Source organism: Amblyomma maculatum, chromosome 5 (assembly GCF_055883805.1).
Source record: "Amblyomma maculatum isolate TAMU_Amacu chromosome 5, ASM5588380v1, whole genome shotgun sequence".
Classification (NCBI taxonomy): Eukaryota; Metazoa; Arthropoda; class Arachnida; order Ixodida; family Ixodidae; genus Amblyomma; species Amblyomma maculatum.
The window spans coordinates 55573481-55582743 of NC_139348.1; the positions used below are offsets into that span (position 1 = coordinate 55573481).

The window sequence follows — 9263 nt, forward strand, 5'->3', positions numbered from 1 at the left end:
ATACGTCAAGTGCAGGTATAAGTGCGCAGCAGCAGGCCTAAAATTGTTTACATGTTTTAAATATATCTAAAGGAATTCACTTTCTACCGGTATTCAAATGGTACAACCACAAAACCTTCCCAGATAATGAAGTGTTTTACACCAGTCGTTTCAGAAACGGTAAAATTAGTTCCAGAATTTTGTGACAAATAGAACGAAGAAACATAATTAGTACGCAGTTGAATTTATAGAATTTAGGAAAACAAATTGGGATGCCTTTGCATAGTCATAGTGTAAAAAATGCACTTCTATTGTGACATAAAATAAATAAAATCAAAGTACTGCCAATCAAGATGCACGGAGAGTGCCAGAAAATGATTTGCAACAGTGGCACCTAAATGGCTGCAATCATTGTATATTTTTGTAGGTTTCTCTTTAGCATTGACAGTACTGCTTCCGCAAAGATCCTTGTGAGAAGCAATGAACCATGGATAGTGTTCCATAACTAGTACTTCGTGAGGAGAAGCTGCAATGCATAGAATGAAAAAAAAAATAAGTTTTCCTTAACACTTTGAAATAAAGCTCAACTAATTTGCAGCAATTAAAAAGCCAAGAAGTGCATTATTTGTGATATAAATTCCATAGCGATTCTTTATTGTATCCGTTAAAACCCTACTATCTTACATTCCGTAATTCGTACATGCTGCATGCTACTTATGGTTAGGGGTTAACAGCTTGCATATATCAGTCTATGTTGCGGCTGAATAATCTCGATTTAGGAATTGGGAGGAATCAAAATATACAGACAGTCTGTTACGATAAAAATGGCAGAAATATATTTAGTCTGGTACAAATGCTAAAGCAAATTTACTGGGACCACATCTCTACAGCCAGAGAAGCGATTAAAAATATATTTGTTATGGCGAATGAATAATTACAGAGGTACATAAAGTAAAGTGCATGTAATGCAAGCCAATGTAAGGAAACGTAGGAATGGAACGTAAATTAGGTGACCGAGTCAAGTTAACAATGAGCAAGGTGAAACGATTCGGAGAAACAGAAAGTTTGTGGCACCTGTATTCGAGGAGAGGAATATGTGGTTTCTAAGCAGCCTGACAAATAGTCTTGTGAAAATGCAGGAAACAGAAAAGTAGCAAGAGGTGAGCATTGGGTAGAGCATAAATTTACGTTCGATCCCACGTGCTGCGGGATGCCCATCTGTTTTCCACTGCGTGCAAGAGTTGGCCTGGCCACGTGCTCTGCTTTGCTGAGGTGCTAAGCTGGTGGTCTTACACCAAACCACGGCAGGGGCAGGACATTGAATACTTCCACCTTGAGAAAACGGTTCATCAGCCTCGTGTGTTAGAGGCCCAAGTGTGGCAATTTTAACGAAGCATGGCTTGTTTGTCAGGCGCAGGCGAAAGTTTGTATTCCTGTATACGTGTATCGACCTGTTTTCCTAAACCTGCTCGCTTGAAAAAGCTCTTCAAAAGATGTAAAAGCTTTGAAAATGAGCCCCACACTAAGTTATCGAACGTGAAATGGTACGAAATTGTGAAATGGTAAGAAACACCGAATATTTAGCTGAGGTAATTGATCGGTCGATGCAGCATATAACCACAGTAATGTGATGCTCAACCTTGTAGCTGGTCATTTAGTGCTTGTTTGTTGTCGTTACCTGGTACCTGTACGCACTAGTTTCTCCACGCTGGCGGTAACATCATAAGTGTTCGTGCCTATACAAAGGGGTACCCTATTTTTACGCTTCAGTACACAAGGAAAAAAAATCGGCAAGAGGTGCAAAGACAAAAATCGCCGCCGCGAACGCCGTCAATTACGCATCGACGCAAGAGCAGAGGCAACTCGTATCCAGAAAAAAAACGTTTGACAACGACCGCTAGGTGGCTTTTAGTGCCGCCCCTATAGGTGGTACACGGGGCGTATAGCTGTCGATTGAATGACATCCTGATGGCATCGCAAAAAATACCGAAAATCTAACCCTCATTCCTTGGATCCCCAGCCGAGCGCTTTACCCAACTACACCACGCGGAGGATCGTGAAACGCACTTTATAATTCTCCTTGTATACCGTGAGGTTAGCAGCGATGCCAATGACGCCGCAATTAGCAAAAGTGACAATTATTGCATTAGCCACGATAATGACGGTGCATTTAGGTAATAGTGATAATAAGAACAAACGTGATGCTCCGTGAGTGGCTTTCAAATTTCTTCAGTGTAAATTCTACAATGCTCTGTGAAATTTTTTACACATTAGGCAAGCGTCAACGATATATCATCATAGCGTATACCATTTCTAAATTTGTTCTGCAATTCTCTCAGCACTTTAATTCCTTCTATTCATTTCGCCTCCTGCTATCAACAATCAAAGACATGTCGCTAAGAGGGACTCTTATTGTATAGGGGTCATTAAGCCCGTTATATCTAGTGCACGGGCAGAGGCATATTATTTTATATTTTTTTGGGTAGCCTTAGCATAATATATGTATAGAGGTCAAGATTTAGATATCGCCCACTAGCGTCATTTTCAGAAATTTTTTTCATGGATATCAAGAAACATATTCGATAACTAATAAGCTTGGATCGCCAGCGTGCACGCCATGAGCTTTCTAGCCTGAAATTATTATGTTGTATAACAAGAAATGTGATTCGCCTCGTTACAGTAATGGCTTGGTGTTACCGCAGATATATAGTAGACGCATGATCTTCAGAGTTATGCGTCCGTATTCCAACAAAAAAAAGAACCTCATTGGATTACTTTCCACTTCAAATATCCTTGCGTAACCTTTAGCCAGTATGTAATGCTGAATACTCTTTTTAGAAAGTTTGGTCAAGTTCCCTAATTTAAAAAGCAGTTTCTTCCAGCCCCTTCGTGTACACAAACACTGTTTCTTGCCTAAATTTGGCTATAGACGCCACTGGCTGTTTGCGAGTGTCCCCGTAGTTGTGACAGTAATACAGTGGGTGAGAAGGCACTATGGCAAAAAAGATGCGATTTGGAAAAAATATTCGTTTTTAGCTCTGGTTAAACATGGGGCTACCGAAACCCAGAGAGCTATGTTTAAGCTTGGAAATTGGCGGTGACTTTACTCAGCAAGGGCAGGATATACGTAGCGAAAGCATGCGTACCTGACGCTGAGCTGCCTACTCCTCTCCAATCCAATCTACTCCCATCCAATTCAGTGTAATCCAATCCAATCCAGTCTAATATAATCCAAATCAAACAAATCCAGTCTAATGCTGCCCATTCCAATCAAGCACAGTTCATTCCAGTCAAATACAATTCAATTCATACCAGTCCAATCAAATTCAGTCCAATCCAATCTTGTCGAATGTAAAGTAATTCAATCCCATCTTTACAATGCTTAGTATACGCGCGCCTGAAATGCGCCGCTGACTAGGCTACCATCATCAATATCATTCACACGATAGAGAAAGAGAATTAAGATGCGCTGTTTACGATGCCGGACGTGACTCAATTGATTAAAGCGCTGGGCTGGGTATCCGAGAGGTGGAGGCTCGATTTCTGGTGGAGACAAGTTTTTTGGTTTAGGAGGAGACCGTTGCTCCTCTTCACGGTGTAGCTGCGGCCACCCGAGGTCTCGCTTTCGCTGTCGGAGTGTTGCTTTCGCAACAAAAAGTATGCTGGACGTGCAACTGCCCCTTATAGGCCTGCGTGAATTGCCGTACATGCGATATGGCCCACACACCCACCAGTATCAGTCTGAAATTAACGGGAAGCCCAGAAATTGAGGTATGTAAAATAGGGAAACTGAAAAATAATGTCCCTCTATATACGCCTCTTGGAATTCATTTCGCAAATAAAGAGAAAATAAAACACTTTTTTTATCTTCTCTTTTCCTAAATAGGTGAGTCGGCTACTCTTAGCCACAGTAGTCGGCGCATCTCTGACGCTGATATCACTTATAGGCGGAAACATTAGATGCTACCACTAGAAGCTTGAAAATGTACATGTGGACCGCAGAACGGTGGGTGTAGTAAAAATATTGTTACGGACGACAAGGAAGAAGAAGCGGGCAGTGGCGCGGGCAGGAGCGCTCGCGCTAGGCCCGCGAACATTCATTAAACATCATATACCACCGTCATCGGTCATGTTCTGTCTCCTGTCTTCATCGGCTTGCCGTATCGTAACATTTGGTGGAGGTGCGGGGTACGGCATCCCCATCCTCGCCTTAAAGCATCGACGCCATCTTCAAGCCGGGACCATCACCGAGGGCCCAGGGACATCGCCGAGCAGCTTCGCTCCAGCCCTTCAAGCCCAGACCTAAACAACTACCACCGCCCAGCCCCCAGCCCGGACCTGAAGACAAGGAGAACAGACATACCAATCAGAACCGAGATGAAGGACCCGAAAGACCCGAATGACCCGAAGGAACCAGTAAAAATCACATGTTCTTCTTCTTCTTCTTCTTTAAATCTTCCGCACCTCTCCAAGCTAGGTGCTCCTCGATTCGGCAGGCGACGCGCAGTTCACACGCGAACACACTGAGACGAAGACCAACGAACTTGCAGTAACAAAACGAACATTAACTTTATATAACAAGAACACGAAGCGGTACAGAAAACTTAGTTAAACGAGACAGAGAGGCGACACACTATACGAAAGAGACAAAGAATAACTAACGGCAATACGAGCGCATCACTCTTTTTAATGACTCCTCAGATCGGGGCCTGCCTGCTACGCTATCTTCATCAACGACTAGCCTCAGCACAAAAGCCAGAACCGTCAGTAACTGCGCGGCGCGCTCTTAAATAGCCAGCGCCGAACCTTCTAGAAGCGGGGGAGGAACGGAAAAACAGCTTAGAGCTGCCAAAGCTATGCCTTCCCCCCTTGGCCTTCTGGAGAAGCCTCGAACATTCTCGAACGTGGTCAACACGGGCGGCCCTCCCGCGAGAAGCGAGGAGGAAGGCCGGGACCGTGCGGGGGGATGCACGCTTGACTCCGCGCATGGCGACGAGGGCGAGGAAGTGCAGCACAGTGGCCGAGATGACGCAATCGGTCGCGTCGATTTCTCGTAGCTTGGGGAAGCTTCCATCGCCGTTTTCTGCGGCGCGCGCGCCGAAACATTATAAAAAGGGCCACCGCGGCCTTACAGAACCGATGGACATGAACACGCAACCCCTGCCCAAGCTGCCTGACGTGACCTCGAGCCATCGGTCCCATGGACTCTGGTGACGGATGGTTGACAGCTCCAAGGGAGGCGGATCACCCACGCATCAGACATCGTACCGGCAAGCCGTTCTATTCTTCCTTCTTCCTCTTCTTTTCAAGCATCCAGACACGCCCATCATCATGCCATAAAATCATTAACATCGCTAAACTTCCTCGTCCACGATCGGGACGATCGCTCGGTGGCCCCGGGTCATGTTACAGACGACAAGGAAGAAGAAGCGGGCAGTGGAGCGGGCAGGAGCGCTCGCGCTAGGCCCGCCAACAATAATTAAACATCATCTACCATCGTCATCGGTCATGTTCTGTCTCCTGTCTTCATCGGCTTGCCGTATCGTAACAATATGTATTGCTGACTCAATCTCTGGCTTCAGTCAAGGTCTACCAGTTAGAGAGAGTACTCTCGTAACACGTAAGCACACAAGGTCGAACAAAACTTAGAAAACAGGTAATAAAACGCCAGTGGAGGGATGAACCACCCTGAGAAAGAACAAAAGAATATAGAGCACTTTTTGCATAGCACCTTATGCTCTTTCTTGCACTATGTAAGAATAGCCAAGCCAAATGCCCTCATAACGCATACTGATCGGTTTCCATGCTACCAAGAAATAAATGAGAATAGAATAGGGTACTATCTTTTCGTCACTGTACTTTGCGAAGGTTCGTGCCGGAGTTTCGCGTTTAGAGACAAATACGGGCGCGATACGTTGCATGGCTAAACACTCATCCTTGACAAAACTTACCACTGGGAAACGACATATTCAGATTAGATCCCTATATATTAAATATTCACAGATATCCAGGACATTGCTGGTAACTTTCGACAACCGGTAACACGCACCACAAATTCAGAAGAGGCAGTCTTCAACGTAAGCTCAAAAACGGGATGCTTCGGTCGGTAGGTAGCGGCCTAAATACAAAGACAATATCAAACGCAACACAAGCGCCACAAGACTCCAGAGTAAATCCATCGCTTAACGTCACACTTACCATCTTCAAAAATATCGCAATTTTTATTGTCGTCTCGCGCTCACAGACGGCTCTTGTTCAAAACATCTCGGCATCTCGTTTTCTTCACACTTCGGAATGTAATCCAGTCTAATAAAATAACGATGTGATGAAAGTACTTGCACTTTTCCAGCAAGCAGTAAATAGTACGAAAAACAAAAACGCTGACTGAGCAGTTTTGCGAAATTTGACACAATCTGTGAGCTATAGCTTTGCGCCTAAGATTTATATTCAGGTGGATGCTGCACCCTGCAGTCGAACCCAACTGCCTAATTTACAATGTTGCTTTCTATAACACGAAAACCGTTTTTATTTGAAAATAGCCGAGACGGAAAAAGTGAAAACTATAAAGAAATGGGAAGAGCTATGCAGAACGTAAGTATAGAGTTTTTTGTGCTTCTGGTAATTCAAGAGATGCAACAGTGGTTTGTTGCGAGACCCTTTCACATTTACGCATTTTTGGAAAGAACGAATTAGTCTATGTCCTTGAAGCACAGGCAGGTGAAAAAGAAGCGAACTAATCAGGCTTATATCATTTAACAAATATAAAAGCTACTTTGTTGTCAGTAGAATGTTATCAAAGGTAAATTTAAACTTCATACCAAATATTCCAATTGCGGACAAGTAATTTATGCTTGTTTCGATTGGTATAAAAAAGAAAAGAAGAATGAGGTCATGAAGCATAGTGGGTGGAACAGCGCGAAAAGACGAAACAGAAGAAGAGACGCACAACAGACTATGCAATTGTACCAACCCGCCCAACTGTCCATCCTAGGTCATGAAGGAATTATAACAGGCGACCAACGAAGTGTTTTCATAGAACGCTAATCAGTACGGCGATTCAGGAACACAAACTTTAACATGTTCAAAACAAGGCAATTTGAAGGCGTTTAGATATTTTTGCAGTGCTGATCTGGATAACAAATCTGCAGCTCAGATTGTGGTGCGTGATATTTATAGATGTGCAAGAGCTTCATTTTGTGAAATGAAGCGCTAACTTAACTACGGTAATACAAGAAAGGAAACAATACAATGCAGTAATGTAGTAATATAAAAGTACCTTAGCAAAGCACATGCTTTAGTGATGCTGAAAAGAACGCGTCTTCAGAATATTAGTTATGTGCCCACTTTTTGAATAGCGTATCTAGCTGAGATAGTTATCTTGCCGCAAACCATTCAAATCTGAGTTTTTTCGACAGCCGCCAGCATGCGGCCTTTCCTTACGGAAATGCCATATCTGGACTTATAAAAAAAATCCAGATCAGGTATATCAGGAATTGGGCATATATGGTATATTAGGACAGATCTAGGCCAGATAAGGCATATCTTCCCAATTCCTGATTTCGAGTACCAGATGAGGCATACCTGGTCAGATATGCCTTATCTGCCCAATTCCTGATTTAAAGATCTAGCCCGCATGGCATGTAGGTTTTGAACTATAGATCTATATATCTGCATATCAACATAACACATTATTACAACACACACAAGATATTTTCAGTATTCCAGTTAAATGCACGCTCAATCAAGTTTGCCAAGGAAAACCTGAATTTCCCCTTTTATTTCAAACCTTACAGGAAAACACCTTTGAAACCACAGGTTTTCTTTTTTCCCTGCCTATATGGAATCGCTCAAAGACGGTGCTGAATTAAGTGTGTATACCGAGGGTGAAAGACATGCTCATCCGTTAGTAAATATTGAGATTCTACTCATTTAGGCGCGATACTATAACAAACTAATGGGATATCTGAACAGAATAATGTCTGCTCGAGAAGCTAAAGTGAAATACAATAACCTATTAAATTAGATATTATATTTTTATTCTACTCTTTTACACACAGAGCTTTAACCAGCAAATGCTTTTAGTTTGAGCTGGTTTACTTGCGAAGCTAAAGAAAATAAACGGCTAATAATCGAACTAGACTATTGAAAGAGAATTTAAAGGTTTGTCGATACCCGAAAAAGGTACCGCTAAACCGCAGGGTGATAAAACACACACTGCTGGGTCTGCTGATAATACCTAAACCTTAGCAAAGTACATACAGGCTGTCAGGAAGTACTGGTGTTACCTTAAGCAGAGACTGCAGTGCAAAATGAGCGAACGCAATTAACTCGTGGTCGCTTTTGAAATTAAGAGAGAAAACAAAGAAAAAAACATGTCCGATGGCATTTGTCATGACAGCGACAGCTCTGCCCCTAAACCAAATCAAGCATGAAGCTACTTAGGTAGTGAAAATAATAATAATAATAATAATAAACCACGAAGGACCCTATCCACCCACTGAAATTTGTCAAAATTGCTGGAGCGAAAGACAAATTAGCAACGAAATGTACGGAAAAATATCACATACTGGCATTTACCATCCAATTTGCTGATTGGAAAATTTTTCCATCAAAATAATAAAGTGAACAATATCCTGAGGCTGGTAAATGCTAGTTCCCGACAAGAAGTCTCACGCTCACGGTTTTGGTGTTCGGGCGTGAAGATGAGGCGGCACGATGAGGGTGCGATCCGACGCAATGTTGAAGATTTGGCCAGGCCACCCACGGCAGAAGCCTCGAAAAGCTCAATCGACCATCAGGTTCGCTGCCAAGGCTGGGGAGGCAGCTTCCACCCGCAGTGGGACACAGTAATTTCCTCTGTGCCGACAGTCAGACTGAAGTTCTTGTAGGTTTGCTGTGACATTTTTGTTACATGCACACATTATTAGCGAACAGGCGCTGGCACACGCACACCAGCATACACAACATGCAGCACGCCCGCCAGCCGCACCGAACTCCGATGTCTGCCACCGCGAAAGGAACGAGACAAGTGCTTAGGCGCACGGAGTTGAAAGGGGGAGGGGAAAGAAGCAAGCACACACAAAACGGAGAGCTCGCGGCCTACGCGGTATAGAGCGTGGCAGCGAGGAGAGATGAAATGCGAGCCCGCGACGCAGGGGCTGCCGCTGTTTGAGAGGGGAGGGGGGAACGCTGGAGAGGAGGAGTCACTGTCTAGCCAGTGCGGCCCTCCACACAGCAACCGGCAGCTGTCTCTGAGGGTGAGTAACCGTCTAGACAGCTCGGAA

At 43.8% G+C, this 9263-nt stretch overlaps 1 protein-coding gene across 6 annotated transcripts in view; it reads right to left on the reverse strand.

Moving 5' to 3' along the window:
• Positions 1–9033, reverse strand: part of LOC146188347 (uncharacterized) — a 113649-nt gene extending 104616 nt beyond the window's left edge. Inside the window, exon 1 of one of the 6 annotated variants that reach the window (XM_084603740.1) lies at positions 6178–6268. The gene's annotated coding sequence lies outside the window, so the exon portion shown is untranslated. Of the gene's footprint in view, positions 1–6177; positions 6286–8658 lie in introns of those variants that run through there. The other 5 variants (XM_084603743.1, XM_084603739.1, XM_084603745.1 and 2 more) reach the window with 5 other exon arrangements.
• Between the last annotated feature and the right edge of the window lie 230 nt (positions 9034–9263).